Source organism: Paralichthys olivaceus, chromosome 23, assembly GCF_024713975.1.
Source record: "Paralichthys olivaceus isolate ysfri-2021 chromosome 23, ASM2471397v2, whole genome shotgun sequence".
NCBI classification, from domain to species: Eukaryota; Metazoa; Chordata; class Actinopteri; order Pleuronectiformes; family Paralichthyidae; genus Paralichthys; species Paralichthys olivaceus.
In genome coordinates, this window is record NC_091115.1 from 6,587,440 (window position 1) to 6,614,479 (window position 27,040).

General features: G+C 42.6%; 1 protein-coding gene across 4 annotated transcripts in view; it reads left to right on the forward strand.

Annotated features, from left to right (window-relative positions):
- The first annotated feature begins 19,725 nt into the window (after positions 1–19,725).
- atp2b1a (ATPase plasma membrane Ca2+ transporting 1a) overlaps positions 19,726–27,040 on the forward strand; it is a 34,738-nt gene continuing 27,423 nt past the window's right edge. For all 4 annotated transcript variants that reach the window (XM_069519518.1, XM_069519519.1, XM_069519520.1 and 1 more), the window contains exon 1: positions 19,726–19,866. The gene's annotated coding sequence lies outside the window, so the exon portion shown is untranslated. The remainder of the gene's footprint in view (positions 19,867–27,040) is intronic.

Genomic DNA, 27,040 nt, shown 5'->3' on the forward strand with positions numbered 1-27,040 from the left:
ATCTTCCAGGCCTACACACACCCACCCACACACACACACACACACACACACAGACATATATTTATGGCTGGCTTCTTACTAATTTGAGACCTGGTAAAAAATGTTTTTGAGTGGAAAATGCTTAGTGTCAGCACAGCAGCTTGTAAAATGTCTCCTGAATTCCTGTATCAGCAGCTGACAGGGAGGGAGGGAGGACAGGGGTAGTTGAACAAATGTAATACACATATCTGTGCTTTGTATTTTAACTGCCACAATGTGTGTGTGTGTGTGTGTGTGTGTGTCTGCCCGAAGGCTCTCTGAATCTATTGGCTATAAAGATTTCTTTTCAGTCCTCCATTAGAGGGTCATACTCACACAGATGTACATTCACAAATAAGAAAGTTACCATCCATAAATTACACAGAACATACAATGGTTTGAAAAAAGGTGGATTCATTGAGCATCATGTTTTATTAACCATGAACGACCGACCTGCTGCAGATACATGCTCGAGCATACAAAGGCTTACTCTCATTCAAAGTGCAGACAGATAACGCCACTCACATGTACTGTATGGAAATGTGCAATGCTCAAGACAACAAACAAGCCACATACACACACACACACACACACATCTTGTAATGCGTTTGAGGTGGAATGTGAGAGGCTCGGTTCATTGCCTTGGAAACGGCAGGTCGGCCGGTGGAGGTTGCGGCGCTGCAGAATAATGATGTTATCTCTTAACTGGGGTCAGTTTAGGACAGACCCCCAGAGATCTACTGTACATGCACACACACACACACACTCACACACACACACACACACACACACACACACACACACACAAACACTTACACACACACACACTCACACACACACACACACACACACACACACACAAACACTTACACACACACACACACACATACACACACAACCTCAAACACTCAGTTATGTTTGGCATTCACCTGCATTTTCCCTCGGATGAAATGTTGAACTTTACCCCCGAAGAATGTGCGACAATGCAGAATTCGTAATGTAGAATCAGCAGCATTGTTATCCAAAGAGAGTAGGAATGTTTATTACACAAGATTTGCGAACTGCTTCCTAAATTTCCATCTATCTATCCATCTATCTATCTATCTATCTATCTATCTATCTATCTATCTATCTAATCTATCTATCTATCTATCTATCTATCTATGTATTTGAATTGCTTGTTATTCAAAAATGTTTTTAAAGAAAACAAAAATCACAGATAACAACTTGAGAAGCAGAGAAATGACATCTATTCTGTTTCCTCCACACCTCTGGATGTTGTTCCTCAATCAGTCGACCTCTGTCTGTTGAAGTGGAAGGCACTTGTCTATTTCCTGTCACCTACATTAAACCATCATTACCAGGGTGTTCCTCCCTCCAGCCCCTCGTCTGCCCCCCTCTTCTTGCCAGTTCTCATCTCTTATTTCACCGCAGCGTGTTGTGGTGAGTTCACATTCAATTCACTCAAATCAGAATGTAAACTGAAACTGGTGTTTATTTGCTTCTCACAGGGGCATTCGTTTCTAATTATACTGGACCAAATGGATGCACCTTCCCAGTCTTCAGCCGTCCAATTTTACATTCTTACAACCCCCCCTCTTTTTTTCGACATTCTTCCAGTCTCAGTGGTTGAGCTGCGCCAGCCGACGTCTGCTTCGTTCCTGCCATTTCTCTCACTCTCGTACTTACTCATTCGTCAACTCTGTCTCTCTCTGTCTCTCTCTGTCTCTCTCTGTCTCTGCAGTTGTGGCCTTGGCCTCGCTGCTGTACAAAGTGTGGAAGATAGCGCGTCCCTGTCATGCTGCAGCTCAGTGTGTGGTTATTGTTCAGAAACTGGAATCTGATTCTGATGATTCTTTTTAATCAATGGAGTGTCCGAGAACATTTGTATCATTCACTTGAATGGGGGAATTGTGTGTGTGTGTGTGTGTGTGTGTGTGTTGGAATGATAATGTCAATGAGCCGCTGGCATGTGTCTCTTAGTTATTTATAAAGTGTTTTGTACTCAAGGGTACATGCAACTCCCCCCCTATCCTGTTACTTTCCAGGGTTGTCCTGTGTCCGTCAGGGGTCCTGTATCCAGATATATTTCCCTTCATGTAGCAACTCTGACTGTTTAAACATCACTATGAGATTCGTTGTGAGATGTGAGTGTGTGATGCTACCTTTGATTCTATCACAGGGGTCATATAATCTCCGCAGGCTCACCAGCTCCTGTAGTGTTGCCATGGCGACCCTGCATACAATAAAAGGACAAACTACTCTGCTCCCTGGAGCCATGAGCTGTGTTTGCCTTAATCGTAACTTTATATATGGACACATGCGATGCGAAGAAAGACAAAAAAACAAGCAGGATAATCCTAAATGTCAATCAAGGTTTGCCTCACCAGGACCGGGCATTTGGTCCCTGCAAGGTCCACTGGTCCTGACAAGATCAGTGTTTATGCTGGAAAACATCAAAATCAGAGTACAAACACACACACACACACACACACACACACACACACACACACACACACACACACACACACACACTCTGCTTCTGTACAGTCTCGTGCACTACAGCAGCAGCACAAATTACATTTTTGCGACACAAGAGACCATCCAGTTACGGGTTTATATGATCACTTAAGCCATGCTGGCACGCCAGCCATGTTAACTTATTAGAAAATAGGTCACTATATTGAGATATTCACCAATCACATCACTGTGGATTACCAGACGCAGCCGCGCCCCATCAGGACATTAGATATTGAAAATTAACCGGGGGATTTGGTGACAATGAAAATGTTTCTCATGATGTGTCTAATGTGAGAGGATCAGCGTGTCATGCCTCGGCCTCGGCGTATTCATTGTGTTCAATACCAGACCCCTGCCGGAGCTCGTTCTGGTCTGTGGAGGGAGAACTTGTGACTTTTGAGAGCGAGAATTCACAGGCAATCTGTTTGTCGAAACTCTCAGTCGCATGATGAACGTGAAAGATTGCACAGAACGGATCAAATATTTCACACAGAATAATGACTAATTGTTGTCCTGCACGACAACTCACACACTCACTCACACTCACTGAAAAACTCTCACATGGTTATTCAAATATTACAGTTTTTTTATGTTTAACAAATTCGCTGCAGCAGAGCTCATCTGTGTCCACGAGAGCACGATTCTGATTGTAAAATATGATGATTCACGCTGATGCAATTACATAACAAACTTTTTTAAATTTTATTTGAAGTATTCATATCGTGCTCTGCTGCTTCTGTGTCAAATCCAATGCGTGTGGGGGAGGGGGAGTGTTTGGACTGGCTGAGCTGAGGTGGCTGTGCATGGAGCAGTTAAGCGGGGACGTTAAGCGGGGACGTTAAGCCGTTGCTTACTACTGAAATGAAATGACCTGTAGGGTTGAGCAGCAGCGTCTGTATCTGTGCACCTGTGTAGTTTACTGTGTTCGGCTGCCGAGGTCTGATCGTTTACAACACGAGACCCGCTGTCGTTTTCCATTCATGCATTTAAATAAAGATTTTAGATTTAAATACATTTGGCCTCTTCCAATTTATTCCCATCCATGTCTACCCACAATTCAGCTGGTGTTTTTATCAGAAGAGGAATCGACCCGAGGGTGCCTCCGCCACGATTCAGCCTGATGATGACTCATCAGTCACTGTCAGTTGTTAAACATCCAATCAGAGGGACCTTGCCACTGTCACATCCAATCAGATTGATGGTAGAAGGTTTCATCTTCCTGTTTAATCAGACTTCAGGTGTCCCAGCAAAATATTTCATCCTTTCAGGGCCAAACAAGGGTTTTACAGCCCATGGGATATAATGTGATTCAAGTTTTTTAAATAGTTTGTTTTACAACTAATGAATGTTGTCAGTTACTGATGATTGTCATACTTTACACATTAATATTACAAAGCGTCACTAGAAGGTCTGGAAAAGGAATCAGGATTACTATTACTATCAGGATTACTCATTAGCCAGCAGTTACAGTTACTAGTTACTTCTTTCAAAAGTTACTATGGAATGTTGGTCATTGTGATTAATTGATTGATTGATTGATTGATTGATTGATTGATTGATTGATTGATTTATTGTGAACCATAGAGTTGTGTCACGGCTGCTTTTGTCTGACTTCGTTGTTTTGTCACTTTATACTTACTCTCAGCAGTTTAATTAATCAGACAACAGGATTCGAATTAGCAACGTTTTGTAAGATTAATTATTTTGAGTTAAACTTACTTGTGCTGCCAGTTTCAGAGAGGAGTTAAGTGCAACAGCAAAATTACCACATGGATTAAATGTAAAGTGAAAAACAATGAGAGTGTGAAACGCCTTAGGCTTATCAGTGACATGGACTCTAGTTAATCTGTTGTTCCTAATGATCAATGAAACAACTCATCCTCTAAACTGGGGACTTGTCAACGAGAGACGTCTTAAACAAGCCAAGCATCGACTAAAACGTAGACGCACCAACAGCAAAGATTCTAAAGCTTCTACAATGACAAATCACATCAATAGAAGTTGTATTTGATGGATTCTATACGATATATAAAAGTATTTTTTTGTTTGTGATTCAGCCGAAGAGAAAAAATAAAGCACTTCACCAGTTGTATCCATTGGGGTGCGACACAATTTGTCACTGCAGATTTGAGAAAATAGATTTTCAGAAATCATTTCCCTGATACGAGACTGAATGTACAATCTGTGGTGTCAGATGGAAGTGAAGTTTGATTGCCTTCATTATCAGCGCTGCAGCAGAAACTGAACAAGGCTTTTTTCACAATGCGGAGGAAGATGAAATAATAGTGTTGTTTCTTATTCACATAGTATGATGACCTTCCCTTGACTTTCAGAGCATCCCATGTGCATGAGAACCACATAACGCCATTAAGCACTCATGCATGTTTAGAGAGCGGAAAAGAAAGGGACACTTTTATTATAGTCCTACGACAGCTCACAGGTTTATTATGAACAACTACAATCTGAGGAATGCTATAAACTGTGGTTCCTCAAGATAATTTCTGTTTTGATGGCAATTACATAGAAAGGTGGAGCCGTAGGAGTTCGAAATAAGGGTCAGTCTTTTTCCTAACTGTGGAGAAACCATGAAACAGAATTAACTATTAATTAAGAGCTGTATTCAGAAATTCGGGAAATTCCCCCGATACCAATGAAGATTATGGGTGAGGCATCGACCAGTACACAAATCTATGTGCTGATCTGTTGCCCTGTGTTCAAGTATGTTAGTTTCACTTACTTTATAAATGCACTGGTATCAGATCGGAACTCTATTTCGGCTGTTACAGTCCAGGGATTGGAATCTGTATCGGGAAGGGAAAAAAGGTATTGGAACATCTCTGACTTTCAGTGTGCCGGATGAAAATTGTAAATTTGGAACTAATCAGCAGTCTTTTGTCAAATTTGGATACCATCATGTGTTTGATTTGAGTTTGTGCCGATTGTGGTGAATTGAAGCGTCTACATTGAGGCTTACGAACCCTGGGATGAGCTCTACTTGCCACGATAAGTTGAAACATCAGGGTTGTAAATCCTTCAGTTCAGATAAGTGTCGGCTCCACGCCTGAGATGTCACATTCCTCCTCCACAGCTTCCTCTGCCGAACATCACAGGCTTTTTGTGAATTACTGTCCCATTGTTATAGTTTGCTTTTTATCCACTGAGCTGTGAATGTATCTGCCATCTCTCGCTCATTTTCCCTGATCGTAACACTCACTCTGCACCAACGCCAGTTTCTGACTGACTCGTGATTCATACGTATTATGTTGCCAGTGCATGATCGATTTCTCTTTTCTGGCAGATTTGTGCCTGCACACCCACAGCCAGAAGCTTTGAAATGCAATCACTCAAAGTATGTCGGAAATCCTTTTTACTTTAGCACCTAAAGGTTCCTCAGTTCTCGGCCCACTCACGAGTGACATCGCCTCTGCTTTTTTGTTCCTTCAGAAATCAATCGGCAGCCGCTTAGAAGAGAGGGAGATCTAATTAAATAAATGGAGCACTTCCTTGCAAAAGTTGGGGAAGGGGCTCAGGCGGAAAAGAGAAAACCGGTAAAAAGGGGTGGGTGCAGTGGGCAGTATATGCTTTGGTGTTTCGGGATCCCACCCTCAGCAAAACCGTGACTCAGTCACCCTCTGAAACACCCTGAGTCCTTGTGCATTCTTGTACTTCTATCTTATTGGCCCAATCATTCTTTACCCTGCCCCTTAACCAAAACAACCCAAACCTTTATCCTAACCCTAAACATGTCCTAACGAAGAAGTGAGGACAGACCAAAATGTCCTCACTTTATAAGGTCTATACTTAAAATGATCCTCACACACACACACACACACACACACACACATACAGACACACACTCTTTCTCACAGTCCATCAGGTGTGTGACTAAGCATACCATTGTCAGTGTGACTGAGAATGAGCCTCACTAGCTCACTAGTCCCCCCATCCTCCCTCCTACACACACACACACACACACACACACACACACACACACACACACACACACACACACACACACACACACAGTCATCCCTGTTCCCCATCTGTCACCCTGTACTCAGCAGACAGCAGTGTCGCCTGTCAAAAGTACTGGTCATTGATTGCTACTGTAAGGTGGGATGGGCCGGGCGGTATTGAATTTCGAGTCACTGCGGTAAACTATGAGGCTGGTGTAGGCAGCGGCAGCTGTTTGGGTACAGTGCTCCCTTTGTAGGGGGCCAGCTGACTCAAAGATCTCATCATGGACAGTTAACACTGAGCTGGTGGATCACTGGCTGATTCATCCCATCCAGTTCAAATTATGCACAGAGCACTGGCTCAATTGAATACTGCCATTAAAGGGGCACTCCAGATTAAAAAAGAATACCAGAGTGACTTGTTTCTCACTTTTAGAGCCCAGGACCAATCTCCACATTACAGTAACCCACAGTTTTCATTATGCTAAATAAGTAAGGAGTATATAATATTGCACAGTCACAAAGTGCTTTACATAAATAAAACTAGACAGAGCTCCGCCAGGGTCCAATAGTCCCCATAAAATCAATGGAGCTGCACCCAATTACACAAACTCATAATATGCCGGGTTTTTTTCATTCGGATCCATGATTTATTCTGAAAAACGTACACTTTTAATTTGGATCCTTTGTAGATTGAATATCATTTTATTTTTTACAATAATTACCAAGAGAATGAGATTCAAAATAAATATCCAACTTTTATTTTATACATAAACAATTCAATAAAAGAAGATCTCAACCATTCTCATAACTGGTCAGCTTCTTTGCTGGAGTGCAAATTTGGATTTATTTGAGTACAGATGTTTGTTTTCAATGTGGCGGTGTCCGTCTGGACATCGTGTTCCGTGCTTTATGAGAAAGGCCCGTTGGCCAACAACAGGAGGAGGAGGAGGAGGAGGAGGAGGAGAAGGAAAAGGAGGCGAGGGCCAAAGCATGTCTCCATGTCCCACCGCATCCTCAGGTTACTCACCAGCCTCATCCATTATTACTGGCCGCTCATACATAATGGATGAGCAGGTACAATGCCACATGGCTCCGAGACCTATGGTCCCATTGCTCTCCCTTTCAACCAGCAACACCGCCGCTGCTGCTGCCGTCCTGCCAGATACCTCCACCACCCTTGGGCTCCTTCATCAAGTCTCTGGGCTGTGACCTACATGAGCGAAGGAGCCGGGATGAGCTCCGGAGGAGGTGGGGGTGAGACGGGATGGTGCGAGTTGTACGGAGAAGTGGAAGATTTGATATAATGCACAGCAATAATCATAAAGATGACGATGTTTAACTCCCAAAACGAGATCTTACTTTTATTTAATCTTGCTCGGTGTTCCCATCACTTGATCGTTTCCAGATCAGCGCTCCACAGTTTGTATCTTAAACAAACAGTCTCTCCCCAATGATTGTAGTTAGCATCTTCTGAAACTGGCTCTGCGCCTGCTCACAGCACATCCAACACATCCCAGGTCCAGATAACACCGTTAATGATGGCTCTCTGTCCGTTCTTTTCCCTTTTATAGCAAGGAGTTCTTCAACGCATCCGCTCTGGGGAATGTATTTAGTCACCGCTCCCCTGCATTTGACAGTGGAGAGGCACTTGTTTGACATTGGGAAGTAAACTGGAAAGAACCCATATTTTGTTCCAGCCTGGAGCACATCAGCAGTCTTGGCTTATGTTTGCCAACTGGACCTTGAAAACGTCTGGATGTGCTGTTATTGAAGAGGGAGCTTAAAATACTTTGACATACTTTGCAGAATAAGTTGCACATAAAATGGCAATAGTCTGATAATTGAGTCAAATTATACAACAAGGCCTTCCAGAGTATTTTTCAAAGATTCTCTAGCCATTATATTTGGCTTGAGTTCCAAGCTTTTGCATGGTTTTTACCTTGTGGAGGAACATGAGGTCAGACTGATACTGGATACTTATTACACAGTGACATCTCATTCACAGGTTTGTTGCAGCCATGTGTCTTGTCGAGGCTTGCTCAAACGAGACTGTGAGTGAGGAAAAGGTTTGTTTGATAGATGCCTGAAATGTTAATGTAATATTTATCCCATCCTGGTTCTTGGCTCTGTGTGACAACACTGTCCAATCTTCCCTCTATATTTCAAAGCAAGGGAAGCTGCAGCATTAGCTCAGAGTTGCCATTACTTATTTGGCCTGTGTTCTCACGGAGAGTGTGACTCCTGTAACTGGGCTATGGGAGCTGAAACTAGGGTGGCCCTTAACTAGGCTACATGCAGATGACCACAACCCCCTGTTGTTTGGTTACTCCAATGAGGCTCAAGTTTCCCACAAAAACTTAGTCTAACTGCTGACTTGTTTTGACTTGATGAAATGTAGATTATTCCGAAAATAGTTTTCTGTCTTGTCAATGGTTGAGTCTTAATGAGGATTTAGCATCTTGTTAACCTTTCCTCCAAATTACATTTATGTACCAAGTCTGGATTTTTTTTAAATTTGTCAAAACATTACAAATATATGCACACTACTAATAGTGTGACTGGGTGGTCACAGTCTATTTTTAAAGTGGCATTTCCTCCTCCTTTGAATTGGGCCGGGGTCCATACATTTTTCTATTAACTTTTGCCTTTTAAATGCTGTGTAGTCTAACCTGTAGTTCTCTTTTTAAGCATGGTCAATTGACAGTTTTCATATAGCACTTTTCAGTCTAACCCACTTACAGTACAAGCCACATTCACCCTTTCACACTCACATTCATGCAGCACGTCTATAGGCAGCACTTTCACACCATTCAACATTGCCAGAACAGCCGTCAGGGTCTATTTAGGGTTCAGTATCTTGCCCAAGGACACTTTAGCATCAAAACACTGACCTTCTGGTTAGTGCACGACCCGCTCTATCTCCAGAGCCACAGCCACGCAGAACTAAGAAATTAAAAAGTATTAAGATATTTTTAAATGTGTTTTATGAAATTATTGAGATAAAAGATAGAAAGGTAGATAGTTGAGATAAGGTAGATACGAGAGATTCAGTACAATAGATATGATAGACATGGTCATACATATAGATTAGCAGCAATCCACAGGTGCCCTCACACATTACAATACATGTTTTTGCATTCATAGACGACAAACTTTACTAATATATAAACTATATAAAATATATAAATAAAAACCTTTAAGACAAAGACATTTATCTTGATTATATATAAATTCCTATAATCTATAATAGTCTCAGCATGATGCAACCAGTTTAATGTATATAATACATGCTGCTCTGTGTGTGCAGTTAAAGTCCATTGATAAGACCACCAAGTGTTAGAAACAGTTGTGCGGCGGACTATTTCTCAACTGGTACCGGTAACTGAGTTCATCTTAACTGGTTGCCTGGCAACTGGTCCCGTCCAAGACATAGTTTCTGCACAGACTAAATAAACGAGATGTAAAATGTTAATTAGTGAGGTTTCTAGGTGCTGGTGGGCAGATTTTTGTTTCCAGTGTTTATGCTGAGATGAGATAATCTGCCATTGTAGCTGCATATCTATTTCACTAAAACAACAGAGATCGTCTCTTCTCAAAACAAGAAAGCAAATATGCATCATGTTCCAAATCTTTGAACTGTTCCTGTTATGATAGACTTTGGAGCAGAAAGTACTTATCACAGATTTGCATGTATTCGAGAACATTATAATTTCTGCGCCCGCGCGTCACAAGGATTCTCTGCCTGAAGGAGGAGTTGATCAGAAAGAAGAGTTGACGGAAAAAATCATTCTCAGCAAATCATTTTGTCACACCTTTTATTTTTCACCCGTTTTTTTAATATATTTTTTTGCTTTGACACTGAATGTGTGTGAGCGGGCCAGTCCTCTGCCACTGCAGTATTACTCAGTTCAGCTCACAGGACAATTTCCTGAGCACCAGAAAACAAAGGCTAGGCTGTTTCTATGGTTTCTCACATAGTGGAGATCTGAGTGGAATTTTACATAGACAAGGCTGGATATGCTGCACTGGCCGACATTTAACAAATACCAAGCAGGGCAAGGATGATGGAGAGTGCAACCTCAGGCCTGTGCCATTCCGCACTGACATTTTTTAGTTATTGCCTGTGTCACTGTCATACTCATTAGTGAGCTGAGCTGCAGGCGTTATATCAGTGAGCTGCATAGGTGGCGTCAGAGAGAACGTGCTCTGATGTCCTCCTCCCTGAGCAGAGTATATCATAGACTAAAGATGGAGCAATTGACAGCTCCCCAAAAGTGATGCCAAATCATCTTGATCGCCCCCTGGTGACTAGCTGCAGTATGGATAGGACATGGACCACATGAGAAGTCAAAATACCTTGGACCTTGCTCCACACCTCGATCACCATTGTACAAACTCTTGCCCTAAATTATGATTTTAAGATGGCCATGGTGACCGATATCTGGGATGTTTTAGCTTTATTTTGTACAACGGAAGAAGTGGAGACTTGTTGTCCATCTTTACATACAGACAAATATACACACGCACACACACACAAAGCCTTCCCCTGCTGCAGGTCAAAACAGGAAGCCCACCAAAGGAGCTTCAACAAAGCCTTCCTTTCTCCCGGCACCCGATGCATCCTACGAGTGATTGGTGTTTTCTGCAGACGGGGCGTTGGAAAACTGTGTCGTTGCCCCACATGACACACTAACAGAGGAAAGTTTCCATTAACCATTAGAGAGCAGCTGAAGGTTCTGACTCTAGCGGAGAGGGACGGCTGCAGGACAAGAGAGAGCAGATTCATTGCAAGATTACAGAGGAAGATTAAACACACTGATTATGTTTGCAAAATGAATTTTGCCATCTAAAAGTAACCAAAGGTAAACATGCCCAGCAGAGAGGACGGATGAAAGAGGCTTCACATCCACCAGATCTCTGCAAATAGGTCATCTGCACCTAAATAATTCATAGAAAGCTTGTAATTAAGAAACAGGACCAGGTCATTTTTGTGAAATGACAGTTCGGCATCATGTGTGTTCAGAAGGTCAGTGTGTTCTCTAATTTACTTGCAAGGCACCGAGTGTTCCTTTTAAACTTAAGTAGAGTTCCTGAATGAACCAGGTCACCTCCTTCAGGACAGCTGACGGGTGTGAACGGACATTTTCTTCTGCTTCCTTTTTTGTGCGGGGCCTGAAGAGGAGTCGTTCTTCCTCAAACTGTCAGAGCTGAAGCCATAAAATTTCACGCGTACTTTTTCAAATGAGACACTCGGCCGATAACCTTGAACGTTTTCTGTTAAACGAAAGTTTAAAGTCATTTCTCCTTCCTGTTATCTTGGCAGCCAGCAATTTTTCATTTTAATCAACAAAACAAAACAAAACTCAACACACTGACAAAACTTCTCTCTCTCTCAACCAGGAATGGAGACTGACTGTTATATCTGGCTCCGTCCTGCCGTTCTGTCACAGCAAAGTGACTGAGTTGTCCCCAGACAGACCCAGGGTAATTGGAACAGTGGATAGAGGGGTAGGCACACACACACACACACACACACACACAAACCCACATAGGTCATTACATTTACCACTAAGCATCTCCATAAGCCCAAGCAGGCATATCTGACATATCCATCTGCTATGGTAGGATCATGCTGGATCTGCCTCCCTCCCTCTCCTACTCTCTCTCTCTCTCTCTCTCTCTCTCTCTCTCTCTCTCTAAATCGGGGTAAGGGGCCATGCCGGTTGTAATGATGATGGGGACATGACATGTAATCACGGGGTTGGTCACAGCTCGGTAACTAAGCAGGGCTATGATTTTACCCACATTTACATCTCCTCTGCAGCAACATGTCATACTGGCTTGGTTCTGTGCATCAAAATGAAAAAGACAGTTGAAATTCTTAAAATCCCTTAATCCGAAAAGGATGATTGGTTCTTTTATGGATTGTGTCTGCTGTTGGTCACATGTGACAGATCCTCCACAGTTTGCATTCATCTTGCCTTTTTTATAATCAGTTAAACTAGCTTTAAAATACCTGTTTCATTTTGTTTGTGTTTTGCTTGGCGTCATTCCTTCTGCCAGGGATTATATGTTTTGCATAGTTTGTTTAGTCGTCAGCAAAATTACGCAAGAACCACTCAATAGATTTCCAGGAAACTGGGTGGAATTATGGGACATGGGCCAAGAAAGAGCCCAGTAAGTTTTGGAGCGCATGTTGATAAAGAGGCCAGGATTTTATTTATTTATCACTTTTACAGTGATAAACAGGCCCTGCAACTACTTTTTACTAATTTCCCAGGAAACAATTCATGAATTTAATGAAAAACATCATCTGTATTGTGGGTGCTGATATCTATGAATGTGTTAGAGACTGATCTACTGAGTGGGATTCTTGTTTGATTTCTTTTTCTCTACAAGCACCAGGACAATACCTGAGTTTGTGTAAGAGACACACAAATTTCCTATGAACAAATATTCATATCTTTTTCAACAAATCCTTTTTCATTCAAGGAGCCAATGTTCTCAAATGTTCCTCATTGTCAAACAAAAGCAGCTGCTGTCTGATCATAGAATGCACATTTGCAATAACTGACAGTTATTTACTCTTTTCCCAAGATATTTTTGGGCATTGTGCCTTAATGGATATTTCAGCAAGTGTGAAATGGGGAGAGTGTGCAGGACTAAACCTGCGGCCACTGCAGGACGACTCAAACCTACGTATGTACAGTATGTTTATTATTTTGCAGTTCAGCATCAGATGTGACCTGTTGAAGACACAGTGGATTTATTCTACTCTGTCTCTCACATCACACACAGTCGCTCCTTGAAAACGTTCACCTCCTCCTGCCCGTTGACACACACACGTCCATTCGTTCTTTCTATGGGAGGGAGGTCAAGGCCACTATGCACTGTAGGGCACGTTATATGTGCATCTTGATTGTATGCACACACACAGGCTCTGGGGTTCTTTTCCACAGAGAAGCATAGGTCCTAGTCTGTAGCCCTGCATCTCCTCCTCCTCCTCCTCCTCCTCCTCCTCCTCGTGCCTTCTTTCCCTCCCAGGGGAAAAGCCCCCATGCGAAAGGGAAGAAATGGGGTGTAAAGGGCACTGAGTTCCCATTGGATCTACTCCTCTATGCCCCATCTGTGCCCAGTCTATGCCACTCCGCTTTGGACATTGCTAGGGCTGTGCACCGGCTTGAGTAAACGCAGGAAATTTCAATGTGCCTCTTCTCTTGCTCTCTGCACAATCAAGCAGAAAAAATCTGATGTGGCTCTGTAATTAAATCGCCATTAATTGTTTTGCCTGGTCCCAGTTGGCAGTCACAGACTTTGGGGGCAAGAGAACAGCAGATTTATAGGGCTGATGGGCTCCACGCCTAACTGAACAACTAAACACAGTGAAAGCGATTCTTAATTACTGCCTGTCGCCACTAATTTACCCAAAGTCACCTCTGCCAGAAAGCTAACTAGCCCTCCCCGTCAAAGCTTCTCTTTTATAATGTGTTCCTTCTATCTGTGCATAACGATTTCCTGTACACCTAATTTCTATAACACATTTTATTCTGCAGTATTTTTCCTTTGCATGTTTTTATTTCCACTTTTCATTCCCGTTGGCTTGTAATGGAAACATTTTCCTATGGGTCTAAATGTGGAATCTCAGGTGGCTTCTCTGTCTCGGAGGTAAATGAATCAAGTCTATTTATATGCCCTACATTTTATGACACGTAAATGTTCGCTGGCCTGAATGAAATACACTCTCCAGCCCCAGCGCTGGCTGGGCCAAATGTAAATACAGAAGATATCGAAAGAAAACAGACGATGGAAAACATGTCCTCGGGGGCAGTGGTGTTACCCTGCACCAACACCCTTCTATGGCCCTTCTGCGTCTTCACACACACAAGTTGACGTGGTGATATTGTAAATACACTCCCACATTTAGGGCTGGGTGGGTCGCTTTCCTGACACAGTTTGGCCTCAATGGGCACTTGAGGTGAATTATTGTTTGTGAGTGGAAACTTGGCCAGATAATCTCAGTGCTGCTGGCTCAGGGCTGAGTAAGACCACTGTCTCCTTCCCTCTGTATGTGCACACACACATGCACACACACACACACACACACACACACACACACACACTCACACACACACACGCTCCACACACAAACACACCATCTCTACTTCCACTTCACACTTTTTTGCTGACTCTTTCCATTTTTTTACAATAGCGCCTTGTTTCTTTTTGCTCTCTCTCTTCATCTTCCGCTTCTTCCTCCATCCACAACCTTAGTTTCTCTCTAACTCTCTTTTCCCAACAACTGTGGCCTTTATCCTGCGGGCCATTCACCTCTTTGTGGCTGCCCTCGCCAGTGCCTGCAGTAAATTCCAGAGGTAGCTGGAAACACAAACATGCACAAGCCTGGAGCAAGCGGCTCAGTCATGACAGACCCCTCCTTTACGACCGACGCACCTACCTACTACCTCTCTCTCCACAAAAGGGCCTTTGTGTGTGTTTGTGTGTATATGTGTGTGTGTGTGTGTGTGTGTGTGTGTGTGTGTGTGTGTGTGTGTGACTGCCTCACAAGGTCTCCCTTCAGATCTTTTCTCAGACATTTACCTGCTCCATAGGTGTAATTCATGTGTTTGTGTCTCCACTTCAGTCAGCAGTGTGTGGATGTTTATCGTATAATTGGGGACTCCTCCATGAGACATAAACCAATGTTTGGACTCTTGTGGATTTCAGGGAAAATGTGATTACAGTGATTGTGGCGCTCTAATGACGCCTTGGATGAGGAGGGTTTGTTATTATGATGTGCAGGACCCATCCCTAATATAAACTTTGTCTGATTGATATGGCCACTGTCCTGTTTGAATGGTAGGTCGAAACTGGCTCATGTTAATGAATGGAAGATATTCTCCAAACTGAAAAATAAGACTTTAATTTGCAATTGGAAAATTCTCACACATAATCAAACACACGATCAGCAGATCTCTCTCTCTCTCTCTCTGGAGTGTGCAACACAATTTTTCCTCTTCCTCTTCAAAAGGAGGAAGCCCCCCTCACCCCTAACCCCCTCCTCCATGTCCAACTCTTTGCCAATGTGCTGAGCCAGTGGAAAATCCGACATCTGCTCATGAAACAAAGTGGTGTAGAAAGATCGGTTGACCAGAGGAAGCAATATTCATACAGCGTGTCCTCGCTGATAGGGACCTGGTTGTGCAAGTCGCCCTAATGAGACATCTTCGCGAACCCATTTTCCACACGCCTCGGCTGAAGCGACGCATGATCTCGGAGCGCACCATAGGCATTTTCCCACCGCAGTCATATGTTTATTTTAAAAAATGTTTAGGAAATTACTGCTAATCTCTTTCTGCGGCTTGTGATTTATTCTTTCCACTCCCCCTTGTCCTGTTTCCCATCTTGCATTGTTTCTTGTGCAAATGTCTTAATCAGCTCACATCAGCACGCTATCTGAAAACATGATAAGATGCAGAGTCTGCAACTTAGTTCCTCTCTTGTTAGAAAAGCAGACACACTCACAGGGTGCCAGTTGCTAGACACTCTTGGACTGAACCTGCAATTATTTGTCAAGCTATCTTGTCTCATGGTGTGTATCTCTCTCCCCCAGTAATTTAGGTTCTATGTTGGGATGAACACACTCAGCCACAGCTTTCTTTTTTATTTTAATGTGACAACACTTTGGCTTAACTTTTTTTGTTTTGTTTTCCTGCATCGTCTTCCTCGATGAGACCATTTGTTCTTCTTCCACCTAAATGAACAAAGTGTGTCAGTTTGGATGTGTTTTTAATAAATGCAAATGTTGCCCAGAGAGCAAAGTCCCCCTTTAGGGCAGGTTTTTGGTATATACCTCGTCACTAATGCTCGCCCAGACAGCATAAACAACATATTAGCATGCACAAAGGCTAATGACACTTGACATTTACTGTAGTTCACAAGATGCTCCGGAGCATATGGCAAATTTCCACCGAGAAACTGAGTCAACAGCTAGACAGAATAAACAGCTGTGGGTAAAGTCATTGCACCCCCCCCACCCTCCAGTTTACAAAGTCTCACCAAAACTCCTGACACCGCTCCCTGAGAGTCTGCAAAGATCTCAGGTTAATTTCGGAGATAATTCTTTATTTTGCACATACTGTACATACAGTCTTTTTACTTCTAAGAGTACATTCTCTGTCTCCATTAATTAGTCCAATGACCAAATAGCTTCTGATTGTTGTGTGTTCCGCTAAAAGCCTTTGTGTGGGGTTTCACCGACTTGCTCACTTTTGCTGCCCCAAAGTGTTCAAATGGATTGAGGCTGAGGTTAAGTGGTTTCTACTGAATAAACAGTCAGCAGGGACACAAGGCGAAAACCCAATTTATTGTCTCTGTTATTTAGATGGAGAAAAGACGCATGAGCCACAAAACTGAAAGGAAAATATCATCAAGAGCTGATGAGTTCAGCATGCAGATTACATTTTTGAGACTCTCTTAATGGCTTATGTTGACAAAGTGAGTTGTCTCTGAATGTTTCAATGCATTTCTTATATATTATATTCTTATATACCTCTCCATTAGAAAGTTAATACACTTATATCAACTAAAAGTTTTTAACAATAAAACAATTGGACACACTTGTGAATCTGTAGATTTCCTGCCATCCAAGCCATATAATCTACTGTCTTCATATTTTATATAAATCTGGGTTCTTGTTCCATCATTGTCAGTTTCTGAGAGAACAGTGTGAGATGACATTTGCATTCTCCCCTTAGATTCTTGAGTGCGTCCTAGTTTCAACAGTATCTTGCAAGAGATACACAGACTGATGGACAGACGAAGATGGACAGAGTGAGGGAGGCAGCATCAGCGTCATGTTAGGGACATCTGCTCTGGGTTCGGCCAAACGCAAAGCACTGCAGGCTGCCAATCAAGACGCCACCAACACCACGGTGAACTGGCACAAAAATTCAGTCTCGCCTCTACCTCTGCACCGCAGGGTTGGAAGGTCCGCCTGTTTGACGGCTCTAGCGCAGCTGAGGCCTGTGTTACTGTTGGACGTTCCAGAAAAACATTGTCATGGTTCCAGTTTGATGAGAGCAAAATAATTCTACCCTCATTACTCCTTTAATCCAGATGTTTTACAAAACACAAGTACAACTTCAACCAAGCAGATCAGATGACAGAATACAGCGGGACCTCTCTACTGCAGCTCCATCGCTACTGCGCAGGCTCTGGCTCCAAATGTGTGAGATGGCAGCGTTGGCTTCATTTCTGGAGAAAGTGGAGACACGTCGTCCATCTTTATTAACAGTCGATGGTAAAGAGATTGTTTGGATGTTGAGTGGAATAACAGATGTCAAAAACATTCACTGATGTAATACATTTTGTGGTGATCTATTGTATAAGACGTTTTGTGCATCTTGATTGATTGTTCCTCTTTATGCTTTTGTCTTAACCAACTCAGGCAAATGATGATTGCACAAGTCAACTTGGATCAGAATCACTTTTTTCCTCCACCACGTCATCCCTTCCTCTTTTTTTCTCCCCTCTACGTTGATCTGACTCAGAAGTTCTGAAACGACGGTTCTTTTTTTTAAACTGCACACAAGCGTAAACATGTTGAACTTTTCCCTTGTTTACAAATCCGTAGAGGTGAAAATGCCCTTGTGCACTTAGGGATGTTGTGTTAATAATAAATCCCATTATATGAGGAAAGCAAGGATATTACACCGAGGTTTGACCACCCCTGGATTTGTTTTCAGTTTATCATTTACAACCACTTATCTTTTTTTTAACCTAGGGTTCGTCATGGTCAAATAAATTCACTAGTATAAATTTGATTGCTTTGTGCAAACTTGAGATGACTGTTTTTGACAGTTTTTATCATAGAGGTGTTGCCAATAATGGTTGTATATCTAAGCGATCTAGGTGTTATCATAATCCACAATCAGCTGCCACCACGATCATGATCAACCATCACTATCCACCATCTAGATCACAATCCAGTATCACTCATCATGGTCAAGATCCTACAATCACGATTAAGTTCAATAATCACGGTTACAATCGCCGATCCACCATCCTGATCACCACTGTCACGATCCATATAAAACAATGAACTTTGTAATTCGAACTCTTTAACGTGTTCCGCTGCTGGGGAACGTTGCACCTTATACTTTTTTTGGAAAGTATTTATAAATGTGAAATTATAAAACTGAAATACACTTTTTATTCTCCTGTACATAAACTTTTCTTGAAAGTAGCATGTCAGGTGATCATAGGGGATTTACTCCTGCACCGTAACTGTGCGTCATATTCTGGGCACGTTATCAATGCGCAGTTTATTTTTTCTAACAGCAGAAATCTGGGGGGGAATTCACTGAGTCTTGGCTCCAGTGACACTGAGACCGACTCCTTCTCACCGGGACGTGAGACTTGCACAGGCAGTGAAGAAGAAGAAGAAGAAGAAGAAGAAGAAGAAGCACTACGTCATGGAAAGAATGACGTCAGGTATTATTAGGGAAGAGCCTCGGTGGAGTTCAGACAGCAAGAGACGATGCGGCAGTGAAGGGGGGGGGGGGACTTCTTCTTCTTCTTGCAGGCTGCATCTTATGGTTTGGAGATATGGGAGAGAGTTGTGGGGGGGGGGGGGGGTGGATCCGCGCGCCTGTTGAACAATCTGTTATTACAGAGCGTGCACGGGAGCGAGGAGAAAAAAAAAAAAAGAGGGAGTACGGATCATGACGTAACCGTTTCCATAGGCGACTGATATGCCGGCTGAGCCAATGGGAATCCACACCAGCGGCTCCGTGCCCATCCTCCTTTTGACGCGCATCACGTGTCCCCGGCGATGTGGTGACAGGAGGCAGGCGAGCCAGGCGAGATGATGCGCCCCCTTGTACTTCCGGGTTCGCCCCCCCCCCTCCACAAAAAAAAAAAATCCATATTCTACATTACGACTGATCTGTTTTCATTGATGTGACGTCAACGCTCGTGGTGTGAGACACGTCTTCAAGGTGTCGTGAGAGAAGCAGGTGTCGTCAGCCTGCACCTGCTCTTCCCTCTGGACGGCTTCGCTAGCATCGTTAGCGTTAGCCGCGTCAAAGTGTAAACAGTTGCACGCGTGTGTGTGTGTGTGCGTGTGTTCTCGTGTTCTCTTCGCTGCTTCCGGTCACGTGGTCAGAGGTTTCCACGGGCAACAGAGAGGAGGAGAGGATGAGGGCGGGGGGAGGGGGGGGTGAACCATCTTGAACAGCAGAGGTCGTGGTTGTGTGACAGCGCAGTGGGCGGGACCTCACCTCAGATCAGGGGAGTGAGTTCAGTCTGTGGTGAGACTGAGGGTGAGTGAGAGAGAGGAAGGGACCCGGGGAGCTCTTCAGAGATCGGAGTGAGTATCTTTTAATTCCCCCCTTACTTTTCACGGTTGTGTCCCCCTGTGCTAACGCGATGAAACGCCGCAAGACGAGTGCAGCCGCCGGCACGTTGCATTCCCACCCGCCCCCTCCTCCCCCATGCCCCGGTTTGAGCCCTCGTTTTTCTGTGCAGTGGATCGACGAGGGCCAGCGGTGGGTAGCCGCCGCGGGTAGTTAGCTTTAACCCAAGCTAACGTCGCTAGCTAACGTTACATCCCGGATCTCGGCGCTGACATTGGGCGTCTCGTTCTCGCCTCACGCCGACACACGGGTTCCTATTCCAGGCAGGGTGCCGCCAGATTTCCCCTCCGCTCCGTGTTTGCTCGCCGAGACTCAAGCGGCACCCTGGGCTAAGTTTTTTTTTTTTTTTTTTTTTTAATTTTTCCACTTGCCCTATCTGTTGGAAGTAGCGTTTGTCTATTTCCAGTCTTTACCATCGGCATGAGCTAACGTTCGGGGGCTAGTTGGCTAACGTTGTGTGTTAGCCTGGATATATTTTAAACGTTGCTCTCCTCACGCTACACTGTCTCTGGGGGTATTTGGACGGCGAGACTCTGAATTAACGCTGAAATGTGGAGCTGTAAATGGCCACGAGAAAGTTGCTTGTATTTCATTGTAACGCTCAAACCCCAGTTTACACCGGGCTGCTTTTTCCTGACTTGTCATTCAGCACATTTAACGCTACACACCGGGAGATAATCGCGGTTAGCCGGCGGCGGTGTGGGTAAAACATGCACCGGCCCCAGAGCGGTGCGTTCGGGTGCTGCAGTCCGCGCAGTGCGGCTCCTCACACGGGGTGCTCGAAGGGGGGGAACCGGTCTGTCTCTACACAGCAAGTTAGCAGACATCCAGTCAGTTATTATCGGTGAATTATTTATCTTGTCACCCCCAACTTTCACTTTTAGGTGCAACTCCAAACTAACCACAACCCTCATCCCAAGCCCTCACCTCAACTACGGAGGGCACCTGTCTCTTAATCTCTAACCTCAACCCACTCAGCAAAGCTTAAATCTCATAGTAACACTTTAATCTGTGCTATTTAAAACATATCACATTCACTTCCTTACGTGAACACCGGCTGATTTGGTTTTACAAACCCCTGACACTTGAAATCACTATTTACCTCACACACATGTGATATAACCGAGCCTGAAGCTTTCTAGGTCATGCAAACTGCACATATGAACCGTACACGCTGTTTTTGACGGGAAATGTAAAATGCACTCGCTGACATCACCTGCAAGATAACAGGCGGCAGCCTCTGAGCACCTTTTGGTGTCTACTTGAAGGGATCACTCCTTATCCAATTAAACAGCACCGGGCTGGCTGCAGATCCAGCACTGTCTCTCTCTGTCTTTGTGTTTTACAACTTGTGATCCTTCAACAAGCAGCACTGTAGATTAAATATAATATATTTGAACGCATCATTGAGCTTCAAGTGAAAACACTGATTCAGCTACGCAAGTTGTGCGAGTCCTGTCTGTTTTAAATAATAAAATGACAGCTGAGCTTACAGCTGATGCATTATTGGTGGAGCTCAGTAGGTTTCAGTGGATTTTCTCACCTCTACTACATTGGACAGTATCACTCATCGCTAAACCTAGAGAATATTTTATTAGAGCTTTCCAGCTCAGCATATAGGAGATTCAGAGTTTGTTTAATGATTCACTGAAACCATCAAGTAACACAATCTGTTGCTCTGTCTGAGCCCTTTGAACTCGGACTGTTGCTGTCACTCAAGAATGACAAAAATATCCTTTCTTATTCCTCGCTGCACCGTGCTTTTTCACAACGGCTGGGCTATCGACGGCACTGCTCGCCCTCACTAGAGGATATGAGTCAGTGGTTGTTATACTCGTTTTGTTTATCTCAGAGGCCAGATCACTTGACCTCCTTGGCTGTGCAGTTCTGCTGGATAGTGTTAGTCCTTACTTTCATTTCTAGACCAACACTCAAGGATGTGCTTCTATATGCAGGCGATGTATGTGATTTCTCTCAATGTCACATGATCGCCTGCTCTTTTAAATAAGTGCTGTTTATGGCCGTGGAGCGATTGTCACTGTGAAGTAAAGCAGTACACAGAGCACACATTTCTTCCAGGCAGTCATCGCCTGTCATGTCTGTACCCAGCTCATCACGCACGAGTCCCCCTTACAGCTGTTTGATATGTCCACTCATTTCATTGTCATGCTCTGCACTCAAGTCAATTACAGCCAGGCTTAAAAATATATTTTCAACAGCAGCTAATGCTTACCCTCAGTTCTCTCTCTGTTTTTCGGTTAAATTTTTTGGTATAAACCGTTGTTTAAAGAGTAAGCCACTGTAGGTCATTAAGGTGACTTTGAGCTTCATGGAAACTGGTGTGGAAAGCTAAATATAATCTAGTTTTACTCTGTTAAGTACAATGTATTTATGGTATTATTTACTCATGATGGAGGTTCGCTTATCTTTCTTTTTCTGTGTGGATTGCAAGGCCAAGGTTATTCCACGCAGAGGTTTAAGGTTTCATTAAGTTTGACTCATTCATTCAAATGTGACCCAACAAAGCGAGGAGTAAAACGAATTACGCTGGTGTGACTGAAATGTACTTGCCATTTTAAAAACATTGGTTTAATGATATATTAGCAGGGAGACCCAGTGGACTATCATGTGGAAAAACTGGCAAAACGAATTGATAAACTAATCCTGTACACTAAAACAACTCTCAGGCACACACTGCAAAATATCATGAATTAGTCATCAACACAGAGCTACAAGATGTCTGCCGGGCATTTATGTTAGTTTTGGCATTTCTGCAAAGAAGATTTTGCTTTCTTAGAAGTTTTTATGTAGTCAAAAAAATAAAATGTCTTATTAAACTGAGGAACATCATCATTTAGTATATATAATACAGCCATAGTGCTAGTTGTTGTGAACAGTATCTCTTTTGGCATGAGTCCTACACTGGTGTCATCTTCTCCACACATCTGTCTTCATAGCTGGTTGCTGATGAATTTGGAAACTTTGCATTATGAGCCAAATGAAGACAGACCCATAATACAGGTTAACCCAATAAATTAACAATTACCAGGTCTCCTTGAATGCATTTCCTGTAAATCCATCTTGTGATATTTGGAGATCCTGAGGACATTACTTGAGGGACATTTAATATGAAAAACCCATTTCATGTCATCTTCTGAGCACATGTTTCAGCATCTGTAGATTAATTGATTCACAGATGGGGCTGGGCAACATGGTTATGTGTTATACCTCCTTACTGTACTTGCACAATGCATAAGCAACATGTCAATGTATAAATATATATATAGAACATAAATTGCTGAGCTACTGATAAAAATTACATTGCAACAGCCCCACTTGCATGTGTTTCTGTTGCTGTCTAGTGATATTGCCATTAAAGCAGACTCAGTCACACTGAAGGACTTGACCTCCTCCTGGAAAAAGGCAGCTGACTTGAATGTAAATGTGAATTAGTCTTAAAACACTACCATGATATTTACTATGACAAAGCCTTTAAAAGGAAAAACACAACGTTAGCATTGCAAGTTTTGGCCGACTTACACAGGATGGATGTATGCTGTGTAGCATCCAAGCAGTAGCTCCAAGACTGCATTTACTTCCACCCACTCGCCTGTCTTAGTCAATAATAGCATTCTGTGCATATGCTTTTCTATCACTAATTACATTCCCCATTACAGACTGGGTAAAATGAGTTCAATGCACAACACCGGTGCGTCCTAAAACTGTCAGGAGAACAAGGTCAGACTGTGGCAGTGAAAGGCGGCAGGACTTCAGGCCACTGAGCTGCTGTATAGAATCAGACGTAACAAAGATTGCAGAGAGCTTCTCATCTTCAAAGTGGCTTGATGAAAGATGCTTCATTTTAGAATATTTTCCATCCTATGCACAAGAAGGACTCGGCTCAAGGCAAAAATAAGAACTAAATAAAACCTTCCTGGTTTTTTTTTTTTACTCTGAATGGAAAAAAAAGAATATGTTTTCCCAGTCTCTACTTAGACATGCAGTTGTATTATTGATAGAGATAAATTATGTAGTAGACTGAGGATTATGATGGTAGGGTGTGATTCTGATAGAAATAAATGATTTTTACAGTTTGAGGAAGACTATACAGTGCTGAATGCTAAGACTGTGACACACCTAGGTATTTAAAGTGTATAATATATAATACATTTGGTCTTCAAAGAAAATGTCTTTTTATTAATGATATGAAAAGGTGTGAGAATTGATTATATCCTAAGAAGAACATAACCTTTCAGCACACAGCAAATCTGGTTGAGCAAATTATGCAAATGATTACACCATATGAACTCTTAACATTTGCACATTTACAGACATCTTCACAATGATTAGAAGTTGTAATGATGTGAAGAAACACTGGATCTTTTTTGAGCCGTATGATTCATTGATGAGGTTTTGAAATGGCAAAGTGTGGCTGTGTTTTATTGATTGTAAGCAATGTTTTTTTTTGTAAAGATCACATTTATTAGGAAGCTTTACCTGAGCATGTAGGGATTGAATAAGATATAAACTGGAGCTTTTTTTGTATACAGACCCCTTTCATTGGCAAACATAATCACAAGCACTCTGCAGCAACCTGCTGTTCATTTTTAAGCTATTTAAATGCCTCTATACTGCAAAGGTTGGGGAATATTTGTGGATCAAATGCTCACATTTCTATCTGCTCTGTTTGTGATGAGCCAATTTCCTGCCCCACTTTCAGGCTAGTCTGCACTTCATTTTGTGACTTCTGCAGCATTCCAGACAACTCGATTGTCGAGATTTTACTACCTTCTACAAGAAATAAATGGAATGATTCTCAGTCTAGTTCCTACAAGGGAATTTGTGGCAAATCCATCATGGAGGGGCAGTTGTCACAAAAACATCAATGACAGCTCAGATCGAGGCATAGACTTTAAACTATAAACTGAAATGAAATGTTGATACTATTTGCCTGTATTTTATTAAATTCCTGTACATTTCTATCAGTGGTGGAAGGGGTGTGATGTATTTAGCTAGAGAATAGAAATGAACATTTAAAAATGTTTTGTTAATTTCTATAAATATTTGACCTGAATATAAATGTAACATAGTATTTTATTTAGTGTTTTTATTATGTATATCATATGAGATATTAAATAATTTTTTGAAATGACCTTAATCAAATAGATGTAACCAAAAAACTATAAATTAAGGAATTGTTCTGGAAGTATATATAAATAAAAAGAAAACATATTGACTACATGTCCATTAAACCTCTCACTCCTAATTCCTTTCTTTACCTTAAATCTATTCTATTGCAAAAAGAGAACATTTTATATAGTTTATTTTCATCTTAGAGTAACTATCTCATGTCCCTAATACATGAAGTAAGAAGAGCTGAAGAGGAGAAGTGTGTTGACGCCGACACCTCTGACTGTGCGTTCTTATGAATTGGCAGCCTGACAGCATTTGAGGTTCCAGTCTGGGTGGGGAAGAAATGCCCTCGGCTATTGAGCCATGCAGCGCAAGGAGGGCTGGGTGTCTCTGCTTTGTACCCTCCACATTTACATGGCCTGACCCAGTTCAGCAATGGCTAGCAGTGGGGGGAGGGGCAGTCTAGGGGAAGCTAAAAATACCACCCATCGCATTAGGCAGCTCCATTGCAGAGGGATCCCTAGAATTGCTATCCTCGACTTGCATCGAGTTGTTGGCACGTAGAGGTGTACAAACTGCCAGAGGGTTTCCTTAGCGTGGAAACAAAGACTTGAGTATATTTCTGAGATGACCACCACTGTTGTCCTGTTGACTTATGTCCACTCGCCTCAGCCCTTCTGGGTAGAGGATTTAGTCTGCAGCTAATGTGTGATAGCAGCCTTAAATAGCTCGGGTAGAAGAAGAGACTTATGATCTTTTGTCTCCAGTCCTTGGGCGAGAGCAGCACATATTCATGCTGAGCGATGGTTGCCTACAAAGGGTTAACCTCAGCCTCTGTCATTCAACCATAGGATGCCAGCTGTTGGCTTGGAGATCCAATCACAATGATTTTCCACTGTTGTGACATGTGACCTGCTCCGCAACCCGAAACTGTCGCAGCACAGCAAATGTTGGCACCTCCTTCAGCTTGGCGTTGTTGCTGCTCGTGGGGTTAGGGAGTGTGAACGTGGGAGAGGGCTCATAGAGGAAGACGGGGAAATGGAGAAGTCAGAGAATTGCATTCATTATTATAGGCTGCAGCACATGTACAAGGCAAAAGTTAAGTCCCTCCGGGTTCATTCACACATTTAAAAAGTCATATGCTTTGCAAGGTGCAATATGACATTCACTTGTTGAAGTCTGTGGATGAGCTGTGCTTCAAGAAACGTAGTCTCTGGGTCACACCATGATAATGCATGAGTGAAGAATAGTGTTTTGGAATTCCACTACAGTTAATTGTCTCATTTCTCACGTCTCACCATCACAATGAGTGACACACTGTGCAAGGTGTGACGTGCCCAGAAGTCCATGGATCAGATCGTTCCGGGTGCTCCTCTTAGGAATATTCCTTTTGTATATTCTCTATGGAAATCAAACCTGTGGTGTTAATATTTATAATAAAAAAAATAATTAAATGTATCAATAAATCAAACTTAATTTGTTACTCACCTTTCATACAGGTGCAGTTCAAAGTGCTTCACAATTGACGCATGTGCCAAAAATAAAACTGCTGAAAATGAAATGCCATAAAATGGAAGTTATAACAACAATGAATCATTGGATGAAATTTACAACATAGATGCTATAATATAAATGTATAGAATACGGTCTAGAACCATATCCTTATTCAGAAGACAGACAAGATATTGAAGCTTATGAAATAATGGATTTCTTAATGCATTGAAGACCCTAAATCTGTGGGTTAGGGTTAGTGTGTGAAAAAAGGTGTATTTCCTCCTCAAAATAGAGATTTCTACGAACTCTCCCACCTCAGCAATACACCCGGCTCTGCAATTATGCTGTGTAATAAATAATAAATTCTGTCCCGTTTTCCACAGCAGATGGCCCCAAATAGAATCTCAACATGTGACAGAATAGTTTCCAAGAATCTCAGTGGAATAAGCTGCGAACGTTAGTTTGTGCAGTGAGCAATGATAAAGGCTACATTTTCTCCCC